General features: G+C 39.7%; 1 protein-coding gene across 1 annotated transcript in view; it reads left to right on the top strand.

Annotated features, from left to right (window-relative positions):
- The window catches only part of FGF14 (fibroblast growth factor 14), a 610,672-nt gene that overhangs the window by 91,864 nt on the left and 501,309 nt on the right, over window positions 1-17,499 (top strand). The window lies entirely within an intron of this gene.

The raw sequence follows: 17,499 nt of genomic DNA, 5'->3' as shown, positions 1-17,499 counted from the left end.
TCATGCACAGATCCCCCCCATAACAGTGTCCGTCATCCACAGATCCCCCCCATAACGGTGTCCTTCACAGATCCTCAGTAATAGTGCCACCCACAGACCACCATTAGTTCCAAACCCACCAAAAGCACACCTTTTGGTTAAAAATATTTTTTTTGTTATTTTCCTCCCCAAAAACCTAGGTGCGTCTTATGGGCCGGTGCGTCTTATAGGGCGAAAAATACGGTATATATATATATATATATATATAGGCTTGGTATCTCTGCAATTGTACTGACTGATTTACCTTATTCACTACACCCCAAAAATTTTTATAAAAAGATTTAAATGTCTTATGTAACAAATCACAGTGCAATTTATAGGGTTACGAAAAGTTTCAATATAGACATCACAGAGAAAAATGACTTTTCATATAAAACATAACTTTTACTGTTGTTAGTTAAAATAATACCCCTTCTTCGTATATATATTAGGCTACGTCAAATAATTAGACAAGGCCTTACTTGGACGTATCAGGATAATGTAGTCCGATGTATAGAAACATTTGCGGCAACTTACAGTTAGATGACTGTGGACCTGGCCAAACGGTAGAAAGAGAGGTGGTGGATAAGGGGAAGGGAACAATATCCCTAATACAACCCTCAATGTACCCCTGCCTACAGGCGGAGCACCCGCCCCGAAAGGGGCGACCCCACCTCTCGGTGGCTAAACCCTCACTGTCGCCTATTGATACCCTGCCTAAACGGATCAATGATGTTCGTCCCTTCTTTGGCAATATGTCCCGACGCGTTTCCCCAGACGTAGTCAAGGCTGGTTCATCAGGGGACTCAGGATAGTTGGTAAATTCTTGCAGGTTTCAATAGATAGATGCCCAACTGATAATAGTGGGCAAAGCTCTGATAGTTGCATAGCAGACCTCCTGGTGTAGTAAGGTGCATAGGTATTGCTCGATAGGTGATTCAAATACCTGGTTTTGGCACCTAGATTTAAGCCCCGCCTCCTGGATAACCCTATTAGTGCCTGGGATTGAAAAAAACTCCACTTCCTGTCTTTGGAACGCACGCGGCACCAGGTGGAACGCACATGTGCCTCCGAAACCGGAAGTGAGCCGACATTCACTCACAACATCATATCCTGCCTGTGAACCGCATGCAGGGAGGTGGGAGGAGATAGGAACGGCAGCTAGATGCTGTCACTATGATTGAAAAAGGGGGGAGGGGAGTAATAGTAGATATATAGTTCTTGGGCCACATGTTGATGAACTGTGCATCTTAAAACAATCATCCCATATGTATATATAAAAAGGGAGTTTATAGAGAGGCTGGATATAAACTGTAATAACATAAAATTATGTCAAAGGAACAGGCCCCCCATAATGATATATATATATATAGCTGGACCAATTGCGGTCCGATATAAGGCTGATTTGCATTTATAAAGGATAACCATAGCGCTGGCTACTGCATGAATAAAGTGTGGGAGACTAAATAAAACACCCAAAGGAAATCTGCTCATTTAGTCCCATTGGAAACACTGTTTTAAGGCGGTATATCCACTGGGCTTCCTTACGGAGAATCCTATTATCCCAGTCGCCACCCCTTGGTGACTGCCGTATAACTTCAATGACCTGGAATTTGAGTGTACTCACATCGCCATCATGTACCTCAAGCACATGACGTGCGATCGGTTTGTCTCTACGGTTCCTGACGTCACCTAGGTGTTCCCCAACTCGTCTCCTAAGTTCATGTTTGGTTTTTCCTACGTAACTCAGAGGGCAACTACAAGTACACAGGTAGACCACCCCTTGGGTGCGACAGTTAGCGAAGTCCCGTATAGTATATGTTATTCCGGTGGTAACACTAGTGAACACCTTTGATTTTAAAATAAATGGGCAGCAAACACAGTTTCCGCCACACTTAAAAGTACCCGTTGGTTTGGGATTAAGCCATGTGGTGGTTCCTGTTGGTCTTTGGTAGTGACTGTGCACCAATCTGTCCTTTAGGGAGCGTCCACGTCTATATGTGATCGCTGGTCTGGGGGGGAGCACATCCTTAATATCTGGATCGGTCAGGAGAACATCCCAAAATCTACTTAAGATACCCCTAACGTTCTGATTTTGGTGATCAAAAGTACCGATAATTCTGATGGTGTTATCTCCTTTTTTAACATTCTGGGTCTTGTTCACTAATAGGGCTTGGCGGTCTGTTTTACTGGAATGTAAAAACACATCCCTCAAAACTAGATTGGGATATCCCCGTTGTTGGAATCTCTTGCACATGTCTGCTGCTTGGTGATGGAACGATTCATATGTGGAACAATTTCGTCTAACTCTGAGGTACTGTCCTTTTGGGATACCGCGTCTAAGGCTCTCAGGGTGATAACTGTCCCACCGCAAAAGGCTATTGGTGGCCGTCGGTTTCCTATAAGTTTCAGTATGCAGTTCACCCTGACGCTTAGTAATGCGTATATCCAAGAAGGCAATGCTTTCTCTGTCGCTCTCAGAGGTGAACCTGAGACCTATATTATTGGTGTTTAGGTGAGTAACGAAATCGGAGAAAGAATCACTAGTGCCATCCCATATGATAAACACGTCGTCAATGTATCTCCCCCAGAATACGATATTCTGGGCCCATTGACGACATGGTTCATTAAACACGATGGTGTCCTCCCACCAGCCCAGGAATAGGTTGGCATAACTGGGCGCACATGGGCTACCCATTGCCGTACCCCTGAGCTGGTGGAGGAAACACGTCCCAAATACAAAATAGTTGTGCGTCAGTATGAATTCCAGTGACTGGATAACAAAATCAGAGTGAGGCTTATACTGAGTTCCTCTTGTACTGAGGAAGTACTCGACGGCTGTAATCCCCCAGTTGTGCGGGATGCTGGTGTACAAAGCCTCCACATCTATGGACGCCAACAGAACCCTATCATCTACTTGCATGTTGTCAATCTTAAGTAGAAGGTCTGTTGTGTCTTATGTACCCTAAAATTGTAAAAATGAAACCAAGTTTTATCATAAAAATATAGCCCTCTCATAGTTCTCTTGAAAGAAAAATAAATAAGTTAAGGGTCTTGGGACCCTTTTGTGAAAAAGCTGTAAAACTCAGTGTCGCTGTAATCGTAATGACCCAGAAAATAAAGTTATCTTGTTATTTATGTTGCAAAGTGAACATCACAAAATTTAAAATTTTTAATTTCAATGGTAAAAGTGCTTTTTTATATCCCCCCCCCCCCCCAGAAAAAGTTCATGATGGTTAATCTATGAAATATGTGTACCCCAAAATGGTGAAATGGTGCAATTGAAAAGTAAAGCTTGTCCTGAAAAACAAAGCTCTACATTGACAGAAAAATAAAAAAGTTATCTGTTGGAATATGATAATAAAAAAAATTGCTTGGTCAGTAGGAACCAAAACAGATTGATTGCTAAGAAATTAATGTATTAGTTGTGAACAGACTTTCAAGACAATCCTGAGAAATAAATACAAACCTTTTTAACCTTGCCATGAAAGTTTATATCAGTGCAGTCTCAGGACGAGACTTTAGTAATGGAAGACAAACTAATTCTACCATCTTCTACTTCAACAGGGTCTTTTGGGATCTGGTTTTATTTCACAAGAACTCAAACAATATATTTTAGTGTTGTTTAAATTACACAACTAATTTTGAGGTCTGAAAAAAGTAGGGAAAAAGGTTCAAAACAAGTTCCAGTACAGTAGACACATGGGATTGAAAAAGGATCATGATGTGGATGTATATTTATTGACCATAGCCATAGAAAGTACTATTTCAACTATAAAAAGAGTTCTTCGGGAATAATTAAAAATCACCACCAAGCAATCTGTGCTAGAATGTGTGCAGGACTAGTTGCCACAACTTGCAGAGCTGCCTAGGAAGGTGAGGGAGCAGGGCCTCGCTACACTCCTGCACTTGTATATAATACAAATTTGGTGAGTTTTCCTGTCAGGCTGCTCAGCCATGATGGCATATTATAGGTAGGATTATAATATGTAGTAATAATAATGATAATAATAATATTGTAGAGCAGTACAATGTGCAGTGAGGATCTGCCTCCACTCCCTCCTAGGCAGTTCTGCAAGTGATGGCAACCAGTCCTTCTCACATTCTAGGACAGGTTGCTGGCAGCCATTTTAAATAATTCCTGGATAAACCCTTTAACAAGTTTGATGCGCTTGCATTGTTTTGTGCCATAGACACTGAAGCAAGGACAGTAAAGGGTAAAGTTTTACATTTTTACCATAATTCAATAGTGATAAGAAATGATCATATTCCAGAAAATGCCTCTTTCTCCACTTAGAAGAGTCATTTCCTGCTTCCATGCATCTTGCACTGATCACTCACATCCAATTCACTGGTAAAATCAGCACAATACAGGTCATATAATCCCCTGAAATGACAAAATTCTAAAACAAGGTGATAATTCCCAAGCTTTACTAATAAAATGTATTTCACCACTTTGTACCATGGACTTGCAGTACTGAGTCTAAAAATCACAACTGCAATTTCTAACTTGATGGCAATAAAAACCTAAAAGGGAAAGGTGAACCCATCAACGGTCTCACATCAATCACTCATGTAATAACCATCAGCTTGACTTTTTGGGAAGGCCAATACATTATATTTCCCAAATACAACTCACCAAATTTCAGTCCTCTTAACATTCGACATATGAGGACTTACCTACAGAAATAAACGTACCTGCCGAAATTATTAAAAGGCATTAAAATGTATATTAAAATCTTTACTTCTAATAACTAAAGGCCACATTATGATTTTTGTCAGATACAGTGTAGACATGATTACCTTGTGTGGATTTGAAAATGCATCCACATCAATGTTCAGGCATATTTGCCACACCACATAGGAAGTGGATTTCACATTTTCTAAGAATGGTAAGAAATCTGCAAATCCATAAAATATCTGGCAAATTCTGCCATGTGTGAATTTACTCACTTAGCTTTTGCCGTCAGACTCTTGTGTCCTATGCTGCGGTCTGCAGCCTGGCTGTAAGGCCTCTTCCTGTATATATGCATTAGTGAGACTTTCCAGCACTGCAGGAGTTAATGTAATTTCAGATTCTGTTCTCAGCTGCTGGACTAATAAGCTAATCAACTCACCTACATAGCTGTTCCCATGACCTCCCTTCCTTACTTGTGCAATTAGGTCTCTGAAGATCAAGCATTCTGTCCCTCTTGCTAGTTAGAGCCTGTAAAGGAGCTATTTTCCATTTTTGTTCCTGTGTACTGACCGCTGTCTGTTTCCTGTACCTGTGCCCTCTGCCTGTTCATCATAATTATCCCATGCCACTTGCCCTGACCTTTGGAGTGTTTCACGGATTTGCATGAACTCTGCCAGCCCTTACCTCTGCCTGTTTTCTGACTATGTGTATTGCCTGATCCCTCTGTGCCACACACTGGTATCTCTGATCCCCGTGGGTCAGCAGCCAACCACGCTAGGACTATTCCGAGAGGTAGTGGCCTGGTGCTTCCCCTGCAGCAAAAGCCAGATCCCTGTAGAGGGGTTAAAGGGTGCATACCAGGATTAGGTCTAACCCAAAGTCAAAGCAGTTGGTTGGCACAATAGTTCTACAACCATTGCCCATAACAATAATAAATGTGTACAGGTCTCTATTTTATACCACTATTATAATTTTTAATTGCTGTATAGCAAGCAATGATCATTAAATATATGAAATAAGTCTTTGCAGTAAATGTGTTCCTTCTGTCAGAACAAATACAGGACTTGTCATGTTTTAAATTCTGAAAATGTTATTGAAAGAATTAATAATACAAGTTGCGCATTATATTGCTAAGTTTGAGTAAGGTATTTAGGATTTACTCTAAGTGCCATGATTTGGGTCAGGAAGGAATTTCTTCCCTGGTATTAGACAACGGGAAGTTTTTTTTTCCCTGTTTGTGGATCAACACTGTTAAATATCGAGAAATTAAAGGATAAAAAGTTGGCTAATTTCAATTACCTGTTTTAAGGCTTTATAATAAATAAAAGGTTCTTTATAATGTAAAGTTTATTTTTAAATGGACTGCATAGACATGTACTAGTCTTATAGACATCATACATTCTGAGGCTTGTAGTATTAAAAGCAATGCATCTTTGTAACTACTCCTCTGCACATCTCTGTGGATCTCTAAGCTCTTTCTTCAGATTAATCTGGTTGTAGAGTATAAAAAAGTCGCAATGACTAGGCTTTCATAAAATATTTTTTTCTTCAGCTGCTTCTGCAAATTTTATGATAGCATTATAGATGGAAAATATATATTGGGCTTGCAGCTTTTTTTCTGATTTCTTTATTGTTCATATTATATAAGTTGTATCTTTGCAAATACTGTATATTGTGCTTGAGATATGGACCCATTAGCATAGTTCTATTCACTGATATATTGAAGACATAATGTATGGGTATTATGTCTTGGTGCTCTGGGTTATCTCTTGAGTAATGTAAAAAATGAAAATCAGACATCATACAGTACATGACTATCTCTTTCTAACAAAGCTAGAACCAGTCGTGTATCTCACATGGCTCTAGAGATCTCCCATTCATTGATTCAATTGCTCTGCTAGATTTAGTTCAAGCAGTTTGGGAGATGGGTCCTGTCTTCTGCAGCTCAGGGGACATATGCTTTCTTCTGCAGCTCGAGGGGCATGTCCATTGTCATTTTTACTGTAGTTATTTCCCTGTAACTGTCATAGCTTTTGTTACCAATAAGAACCTCACAACATCATATAAACATAAATGGGCCTAGCTCAACTGTCACAGCTTCGAACAGAAGGTGGCAGTTGAAGGATGGAACTGAGCATGTGCGTCCACCTCAGCAAGGTAGGCCGAGAGTTAAGCAAAATAGCAAACAACAGGTGCCACGATACATATAGAATTTATTGATTAGCTCACTGGCTTTACTAAATTTAGAATTACATGCAATTACAAAAGTATTCAGATCCAGGTGCTGTTTTAAAACATTTAGAATACTGTACTTTTCATGGGAAAACCCATTTAAGGTTTATAAAGGGTAGAGTAGTATGTTGGGCATTGGCACATGTCAGGACAATAAAGTGGTTAATGTTGGCAACTAGCACTTGAGAAGCACTAGCTTTTTGTTTGGTGGGCTTCCCCATGATAAGATGATCACAGGGTGATCTGCAGCTAGGATCTCATCTGATCGCCTGTAACCTGGCAGCATGTTTAATTTCCCTATAGCCTTACTACCCTACTGCAGGGACAATGAGATATTACACATTTCCATTCACGTCAATGACCTCCAAATGGGTTTGTAGATGAGGATCATAGGCGATGGAGCACCTTCTCTCCATACTCATAAGGTATTTCAAAATGGTCTTTCAAATAAATACAACCCATTTACAGTAAGCCATTACTGAGGTGCAGTTCTAAAATTATCATATTGCAGCTTGAGCAGGATTGTTGAGCTCTGACATTTTTGGGTAGTATTTATGTAGTTATAAGTATTGAGCCTCTTGTAGCTATTACTTGCAATCTCCACGTCCCCCTACATTACAGTTAGATAGTAGTAATTCCTGTACAATTCGAGTGACTTTTTGAGAATTGCAAATTGTTTCACATGACCTATTTAGTAGTGTGGTATAAAATTATACTTCAGTATTAATGAAGGTAAAAGTCATCTAGCTATGAGAATTGCTATTGTAAAATTCAAGGATATTGCTCTACCATGTTCTCTGAGCTTACCTCAGAATTCAGAATACATGGATGGGGAGCATGGAAGGAAATCTCAGTAATTTGGATTGTTACCCTGCAACACCTGGGTTCTAGGTTTGGTCCTCACAGGGAGTAAAATATGTATGTTTAAGGTGGCCATACAATTTCGGTAGCCATTCCTCCAGACCTCTCCATGCACTTGTTCTCAGTGAGGAGAGAGGAATAAGCTGTTGAAAAACTCCTCTGGTGGCAGCTGATCTCTTATGAGAACAAAGGATCAGGAATGTTGAAATTCAACATACCCATACCTTTTTAACATCTGCAGAATAAATGTCAACACGTATGTGTAATACACATTAGATGATTGGCGGAATGGAAGTGAACATCTCCAGTTGCCCTGCCACCACCAGAGCACCGGATCGGGACTCAGCCAGTCACACGGTTCTCCGATCTAGTTGTAATTTTAACAACCGGATCTGGAGAACTGGAGGGAACTGGCTGACTCCCATGCCTGCATGTAAGCCTAGGTTTTGCAGCTTCAAAGTATGGACAGAGAGACAACTGTTTATAGAAACCCAGGAGGCGTTTGAGGGACAATAAATTAATATCCGCAGTCCTTCCCTTTATTCCCTACTATCCAGACATAAGCCACATATTTGCCTAATAACTTAAGAGGCAGTTCTGAAACATGAGTCAAGGAATTATACTATAAAACCTGTTATGGACAGTAACTCTGTGTTCACATTCTGAGGGCCAGATCTGATGTCTGAGGAGTGTATCCCTACCATCATAGGACAGGGAGACCTAAAGGATTATAAGTGGGAGGTCTTCAGATGACACAGTCTAGAATAAATAATAACTTTTTATTATAGAGTGAAAAAAGGGGCTCTTTTGCCCTAGTGCAAATTGTGTTTCCTTGCTATAACCTTAATCACCCTATTGGGTGAGTCTATCTTGCACTAAGGTCTTCTAATAAGGCCCTTTCTTGTTTCTCATAATTTTCCCATATAAAATTTGCAGCCATCAGCTGAAAAATGGAAAACACTCATTTTTTGGCTGAGCGCATCTTTTATGAAGACCGGTGCTGCTCACAATATGCAGTGTATGGGGACCAAATGATGTTACATCAGGCACTGTAAAGAGCACAGATTAATTTCTTACATACAATCATTATGGCCAGACATCGGCCCATGTGAAGGAAAAAATATTTCTTCTTTTTTTATATATATAACTGTTTTGCTTGTTTTATATGTAATTTTATTCTCTTCTTTGTATTGTACTAGCTTCAAACGTTTAGTTCTTGTATGCGCTAAAGAACCACAGCCTTTCTAAGAGTGTTTAACCTACTGCCTGATGGAGAGCAGTGTGCATTTTTGGGGACTCATTGCCAGTTTTTTAAATTAGTGGTGACATTATCTATCTGGTGTGCATGAACTGTGTCAGGTGCGATTTCTAGTCACTTTATGTGGAAGGTGAGTGCAAGACTGAGTGAGTGAAAATAAATGAACCCTGTGTAGTTGTACTTACATCATGTGCTGGGGCAGTATGTGCCTAACAATGTGCTTGAGATTGATATGGAAATTATCTTTACTAGAGACAAGGACAGATGTGAGTGGTAACAATATCTGTACAGCGCTGCAGTGTAGGATAGCGCCAGACAAGCATTAGGGAATAGGTAAATAGAAAAATAGCAGGCAACAGCTTTCCCCGTAATTCCATCTATTTCTGTTTAAATTACTACTGGGAGATAGCAGGTGGGGTAAACTGATTACCATGCTGTATGGCAGCACCCTGTGACAGAATATTGTAGCACAGTGCTTTATTGATTTGCTGTATCTGTATATGAAAATAGTCAGCCTATGGCCTTGTTTGAGTCCCCAGTGGCTTCTTCTATCCATACATTGTACAAGAACGATGCAGTGTTTCCTTCATTTTGTCCCTATTTTTTAGGAGTAAGAATGAGCGATCTTGTATTCTAAGATGCATTTGTCATAGGTGAACATACCAGATGAAAGAAGACCTGCTAATTACATATTAAAGAGCTACAGTATAGATCGTATGTCCAGTTAGAAAGTATAAAACCTACTGAGATGTCACTAACAACCAAGAGATATGAGCAGTTAAAGCAGCCCCCCCCCCCCCCCCCCCCCCCCGTCACTTATGGTGGGGAAGGAGGAGCAGTTGCAGAGCTGACAGGAGGAGAGGAAGGAAAATAGTAAAAAAAATATATAGAAATGTGACATTATCATCATTGTACTGACCCACATAATAAAATGTTTTTTTTTACCACTCGGCATATACCGTAAAGAAATTCACCCAAATAGTGTAGAAATTGCAGTTTATTTCTTTCCACCTAAAAAATAAATAAATAAAAGTTATTTAACACACTATATATACCCCAAAATGGCTCTTAAAAAACCACAACTAATCCAGTAGAATAAATACAATTAGAAGAAAAGTTATGACTGCTAGAACACAAAGGGGAAAAATATTATTGGTCCTTAAGGCTAAAATTAATGATGTCACTAAGAGGTTACGATCTCTAAAGTACAGTAAGCAACTGAACTTCAGATGCCTATAAATAAGGCATATTAGAAAAATTGTTTCATGGCATTTGCAACAGTTTATGATATAAAGGTTAAGTTATACTTTGCTACATCTGCAATGCTTCTAACCTACTTAAAACTATGAAAAAACATATACTCTATGGAATATTTTTTTTCAAAATGAATTTAAATGTGGTGTGAAAAAAGCTTCATTTTTCCAACCTCTGATTATTGCCAGAGGAGAAACATGCAACCTCTTAATGCTGCATGCACTCACTGATCACTAGTCAGAAAACAAGAGGCTCCTCATATATGGCGATACCAGACAGCATGCTGCTGCTGAACTACTGCAGCCCTTGTCAGCCCAATGTAATAATAAGAAAAAGAGATAAAAATACTATAAAAAGTATTCTAAAGATAGCTTGAATACATTCAGTGGCTTAAAGGGGTTGTCCACTCCTCTGTATAGGCCATCAATATCTCATTGACAGGAATTCAACTCCCCACATCCCCACCAATTAGCTGTGTCAGAGTAGTTCTGGGTGCCGATACTACCCAGCTCCGTCCATTGTGTAGCGGACAGAGCTGGTTAGTGCAGTGCACCACCTACTGATGTGAAACTACACAATAGATGGAGCTTTTTAGCTCTGGAACCTGCTTTCAACACAGGAGCTACAATGAGACAGATGATTGGCGGACATGTCGGGTGTAGGACCTCGTTGATTATCCTGAGGACAGACTATCAATATCAAAATTCTGAACAACTCCTTTAAATAAGATAGATTTTATTTATAATACTGTTTTCTGTGATTTTTTTCCATTCATATTTTACATACAAACTATATTTATTTATTTAATATTTGTTTGTTTTTAGGGACTTCGGGGCACATTTATAAGGACCGGTGTTTTAGACGCAGGTTAATAAACCCCTAAACTGACGGTAGTTCCGCCAAAGTTATATAGAGGCATCGGCCTCTTCATAATTTCGGCGGATTCTCTTCCAGTTATAAATGTAAGCCAACTTCTTAGCTGTCTTACATTTAGACTTTTTTCTGTGCCTGAAACAGGCGTAGAAAATGGTAAATGAGACGGGACTGACGGCACGCCCTTCCCTGCCCACGCACACTTTCTTAGACTCTAAGTTAGTAGAGAAGTTGCAGATTGCGGCACAACAAACTGTTTATCTTTACTTATTGATGCCGACATAGTGTGGTTGTGTGTAGAGATATGGACAGGTGCCTTTTAGGGAATACTACAAGTATGCTGTAAGAGATAAAAATATAAGATAGCCCCAGAAGCCTTTGAGCAGTCTCCATGGTAATGCCACATTTGGTGCAGTCAGATCTGGCAATCACCAATACAAGGGCGCTCCCATCCTTGTGCGGTGATCATCTTTTCTTTGCCAGTTGCGGCACTCGCGGGCAGTGTATTACATTTCTGTTCACGCCGCTGATCTTGGTGGTGCACTGAGAGCACCTGTGAATTCAACATGATGAAACTGACATTCATCCAAAATGGCCAGAACGGGTTAAACTCAATAACTCAATAGTCAATCTAGTTGCAGCTGCAGGTAGAGAGCATGTTCTTTTTTTAACCTCTTAATGGCCAGCGCTGTACATGTACGACGCAACTGGACATGACTTAACACCCAGCGCCATACATGTACGGCACGCTGATCGGACGGGTGCAGGAGATGCGCCCACACTATCCGCGGCAGGGGTCCGGCAGTCACTGATAGCCGGACCCCTGCTGTATGCGTCGGCATCGATGAAATCACCGATGACAGTGCATTAACCCCTGCACGGCCGCAGTCAACACTGACCGTGGCACGTGCTATGTCCATGCAGGGAGGAAGCAGCCATTGGTTCCCCACGCTGCTGTGACGGGGACCCGATGATGGGGAAGGCAGAACGGTGCCTTCTTTAGGTATCGTGGCTGCCTTCCGTGACAGCCTGTGAGATCCAGCCCCCTGTAATACACTTACAGCCAATGCATCACAATACAGAAGTATTGTGATGCATTGTAAAGGGAATCAGACTTCCAAAAGTTGAAGTCCCAGAGTAGGACCAAAAAAGAAAGTTAAAAAAAGAAAGTTTAAAATATATATTTTTTAAGTTTCAAGTAAAAAAAAAGTATTTTTCTCAAAATAAAAGTAGACATATTAGGTATCGCCGCGTCCGTATCGACCGCTCTATAAAAATATCACATGACCTAACCCCTCAGGTGAACACCTTCAAAAACATAAAATAAAAACTGTGCTAAAAAAAACTAAATTTTTTTGTCACCTTACATCACTAAAAGTGCAACACCAAGCGATTAAAAAGGCATATGCCCCCCCAAAATAGTACCAATCTAACCGTCACCTCATCCCTAAAAAAATTAGCCCCTACCTAAGACAATCGCTATTAGCCGCTACCTATGGAGTCACTAAAACATATTTTTTGTTTCAAAAATGCTTTTATTGTGTTAAACGTAAAAATAAATAAAAAAGTAGACTTATTAGGTATCGTCGCATTCGTAACAACCTGCTCTATAAAAATACAGCATGACCTAACCACTCAGGTGAACAACATAAAAAAATAAAAACTGTGTCAAAAAAGCCATTTTTGGGCACCTTACATCACAAGAAGTATAATAGCAAGCGATCAAAAACTCATATGCATCCCAAAATAGTGCCAATTAAACCATCATCTCATCCCGCAAAAATGATATCCTACCTAAGACAATCAGCCAAAAACTGAAAGAATTATAGCTCTCAGACTATAGAGACACTAAAACATTATTTTTTTTTTTCAAAAATGATATCATTGTGTAAAACTTACATTTGCAAAAAAAAAAGTATACATATTAGGTATTGCCACGTCCATAAGAACCTCCTCTATGAAAATATCAAATGACCTAACCCCTCAGATGAACTCCGTAAAAATAAAAAATAAGGTGTCAGAAAAGCCATTTTTTGTCACCTTACATCACAAAAAGTGTAATAACAAGTGACCAAAAAGTCATATTCACCCCAAAATAGTGCCAATCAAAACGTCATATCATACAAAAATGATACCGTGCCTAAGACAATTGACCAAAAACTTAAAAAACTATGGCTCTCAGACTATGGAGTCACTAAAACATGATTTTTTTTTAAATAAAAAAATGCTGTTATTGTGTAAAACATAAATAATTAAATAAAGTATACATATTAGGTATCACCGTGTCTGAAACAACCTGCTCTATAAAAATACCACATGATATAACCTGTCAGATGAACATTGTAAATAACAAAAAATTTAAACGGTTACAAAACAGCTATTTCATGTTATCTTGCCTCATAAAAAGTGCATAATAGAGCAACCAAAAATCATATGTACCCTAAAATAGTGCCAACAAAACTGCCACCTTATCTCGTAGTTTCCAAAATTGGGTATTTTTGGGGAGTTTCTACTCTAGGGGTGCATCAGGGGGTCTTCAAATGTGACATGGCAGCTTAAAATTATCCCAGTGAAATCTGCTTTCCAAAAACCATATGGCATTCCTTTCCTTCTGCTCAATGCCGTGTGCCCGCACAGCAGTTCACGACCACATATGGGGTGTTTCTGTAAACTACAGAATCAGGGCAATAGATATTGAGTTTAGTTTGGCCGTTAACCCTTGCTTTGTTAGTGGGAAATATTTTTTTATTAAAATGGAAAATCTGCCCAAAAAGTGAAATTCTGAAATTTCATCTCCATTTTCCATGAATTTTTGTGGAACACCTGTTTCCTGTGACCTGTTTCCTAAACACCTGTGTGGTTAACAAAGTTTGTAAAATCTGTTTTGAATACCTTGAGGGGTGTAGTTTCTAAAATGGGGTCATTTTTGGGTGGTTTCTATTATGTAAACCTCACAAAGTGACTTCAGACCTGAACTGGTCCTCAAAAAGTGTTTTGGGGAAATTTTCTGAAAAATTCTAACCTCCCCCAAAAATTAAATGGCATTCACAAAATGATACAGACATGAAGTAGACATATGGGGAATGTAGAGTAGTAGCTATTTTTGGAGTTATTACTATCTATTATAGAAGTAGAGAGCTAACTTTTCCAAATTTTTGGTAAATTTGGTATTTTTTTTATAAATAAAAAAAAATTTTTTACTACATTTTACCACAGTCATGAAGTACAATATGTGACGATAACAGTCTCAGAATGGCTTGGATAAGTAAAAGCGTTTTGAAGTTATTGCCACATAAAGTGACATGTCAGATTTTCTAAAAATGGCCTGGGCAGAAAGGTGAAAAATGGCTTGGTCCTTAAAGGGTTAACTCTGTGTATATGCTGAGCAATTGGAGTTCTGTTAGAGAAGAACAGAGAGTTCAGATGCATTCTGACAGGTAAACCTTTAGGCTATACCTTTGGCATGCTCTATTCAGGTCCTCGGCAGTATTGGCCCACATTAATCATGTTGCTAACAGAAGGACCTCCTCTGTCTAACACCTTCGATGCTGTGATCACCATATGGCAGGGATGGCCAACCTGCGGCTCTCCAGCTGTTGTAAAACTACAACTCCCAGCATGCCCAGACTACCTACAGCTATCAGCCTACAGCAGGGCATGGTGGGAGTTGGCCATGCCTGCCATATGGCATATGTAAAGTTCTATCTTAATTCTATAGGTCTGTCATTTCCAAAACACTTTTGAATAATAAAACTACATCTTGTGGGGAAAAAATGGCAGACCCTCTGATCCTGGCTGTTGCATCAGAATGTTTGCTGTTTTTTTACAGCTGATACCCTCTGATGAGGAAGTGGGCTCAATTATTTTTTTTTTTTAGAGCAACTGCTAGCAGTTCCTATGGGTTTCAAGACCAGTTTTGCATTAGACAGTTTTGACAGTTTTGGGGCATATTCCATATGTATAAAGACTACCAAAGACTTAAATGGGTATACCGGTTTCATAATACTGATGACCTGTCATCAATATCAGATCAGTGGTGGTCTTACTCTCGGCACCCCTGGTGATCAGCTGTTTGAAGGGGCCACAGAACTCATGCGAGCGTCCTTTATCATGTCTTCATTGGAGTAGTGGTGCAGCTTCCACTCTTATTTACTTGAATGGGATGTACTACCACTACAATGTAGACTGTGTGCAGGCAAACATGGAAAAGGACACAGTGCCCCCACTAGCACCTTCTTCAAACTTGGGATGACCAGGGGGTGCCAGGAGTTGGACCTTCACTAATCTGAAATTTAGGATAGGTTATTAATTTCATGAAATTAGAATACCCCTTTAAGCTAGTTTCTAGTCACTTTCAAAGCTAAAGCCTATTATATGGTATTGAACTAACCATACTTGGTTGAGCATAATGGATGTGCTTCTGCATTGTGATAGATGTAGGGTACAGAGTGAAGTTTGCTTCTGCATTGTAATAATTTTTACAAGGAAGGTGGGAAGAATATGCCAGTTTTGGAGGTCACAGCCATATGTCATAGAGCCTGTTGAGGAAAACAAGTCGGATGCCATTTATAGTATTCTGTCAGGTATAGTAACATGTGTTTCTGTAATAACAAAATGTATGTAAATATCATAACGGTCTGAAGGCAATTTCCTTGTATATCTATAGGTTCATTTTATCTTATTAATATGGTTAAAATATTTGCAGAGAAAGTGTAGCATTATGTAAGTATATACTGTATATGCAAGAGGACCCCAACTGTTCAGTAGCCTCATGACTAAATTTCAAGTAAGGACCTGATAAAATACATAGTTGCCACCAGTGCTGAATTTCCAGGAACTGTCCCTAATTTTCAGAGACAGTCCCAGCAAATTCGGGCTGAACCAGGCTGAAAATGGGTGGGGCTCACAAGTTACCAGTGGGTTTGTGCTTTCTGGGGCAGAGTGCCCCAAATGTACCGACTACAATGTTGGTATGTATGCATAATTAATTTAGTGGCTCACAATTACTAGTAAGTTGTTAGAAATCCAAAAAGAGGTTACTCTATACTAAGCTTTTGGAGGTCAAGGGGCTCATGCGCTGTTCTTGCCCAGGAGCCTTTATCCATCTGTGTCCAGACGAGCATGTCTACCTATATGTAGTGAAAGGGGAGACACCTCTGGCAGCAGCTTATCTCCTGACAACAAAAGGACTGGACCCTTGAAACCCAATGTGCCCAATCCTATTCTTACCTCCCCGGACATCAGCCCTTGGGGGGAGTCAGGAGGTCCCATTCACATTAGACTATTGGCAGACATCAGCAGGTTTGGCCAACATAGATCCAGTTTCTATGGGCAGTGGAACTATGGTGACATTGTGAGATCACTGTTAGACTCAAGAATATACCACAGGGTCATCTTTGTCAGGGCGGCTGCACTACATCTACTTGTGAGACATAGAATTTTTTATTATTTTCTGATGGAATGGTAATGGACAAGTAAGGATATAAAAGCAACAAGGTACATTTTCCTGCTCATTTGTCATGCACAACCTATGTATGAATGAAAATGACCTTGACATCTTTATCTCTTTCAATTGAAATACATGTAATTTGCTTATAATGTATATCATGTAAATAATAGTGAATAATAATAATAATTAGAGATGAGCACATTTTTCAAAAATTCAATTCGCCGGTTCGGCGAATTTTTCAGGAAAAATTCAGCTCGATCTGAATAAATTTGCGGCGAATTACGTTAAAAAACTGCTATTTCCTGGCTGCTGAGAGCCTCTATAGTGGTGTAGAACACTGTGCCTTGTAGTAACACGCATAGGGAGTCTGCTGTGGTAGTAAAATAATACTGTGGGTCCAAATGACATGCAGATGACAGGCGTTGCTCTTAGAATCTACTTCACACTTCACTTATTTGGGCAGTCACGGGGCCAAAACTGACCAAATAATTCAAGTATGAAATCAGCCTTACAGGTCAATGTTAGCGCCAAGAAAAAGCTGTTTCCACATCAATGTCAACAGGACCTGTTCTATTAAACATGTAGAGCCCCCTGACATAGTAGAGACGTGTCAGTAGTAAGTTTGTGTTGACTGATTAATTTGCCCTTCCTCTGATCAGTCAGAACAATAACCCACAAAAAATTGATCCTGTCTGTGGAGCATCCTCCTTCACGGGGTCAGCATTTGCTCAAAAATCTATCAGTATTGCTAAAGCCAAAGAAAAAACAAGAATGGTTGTAAAACAGAGATGACACATGAATGGAACATTTGCATGTCTTCTGTGTTTTTTGGACCATACAGGCCTTACAGCTGCTAAACAGACAGGGCATCAGGCG

This window comes from Bufo gargarizans, chromosome 3, assembly GCF_014858855.1.
Source record: "Bufo gargarizans isolate SCDJY-AF-19 chromosome 3, ASM1485885v1, whole genome shotgun sequence".
In the NCBI taxonomy this organism is placed as follows: domain Eukaryota; kingdom Metazoa; phylum Chordata; class Amphibia; order Anura; family Bufonidae; genus Bufo; species Bufo gargarizans.
Note: the sequence above shows the minus strand (reverse complement) of the source record. Positions and strands in the feature narration are given on the sequence as shown.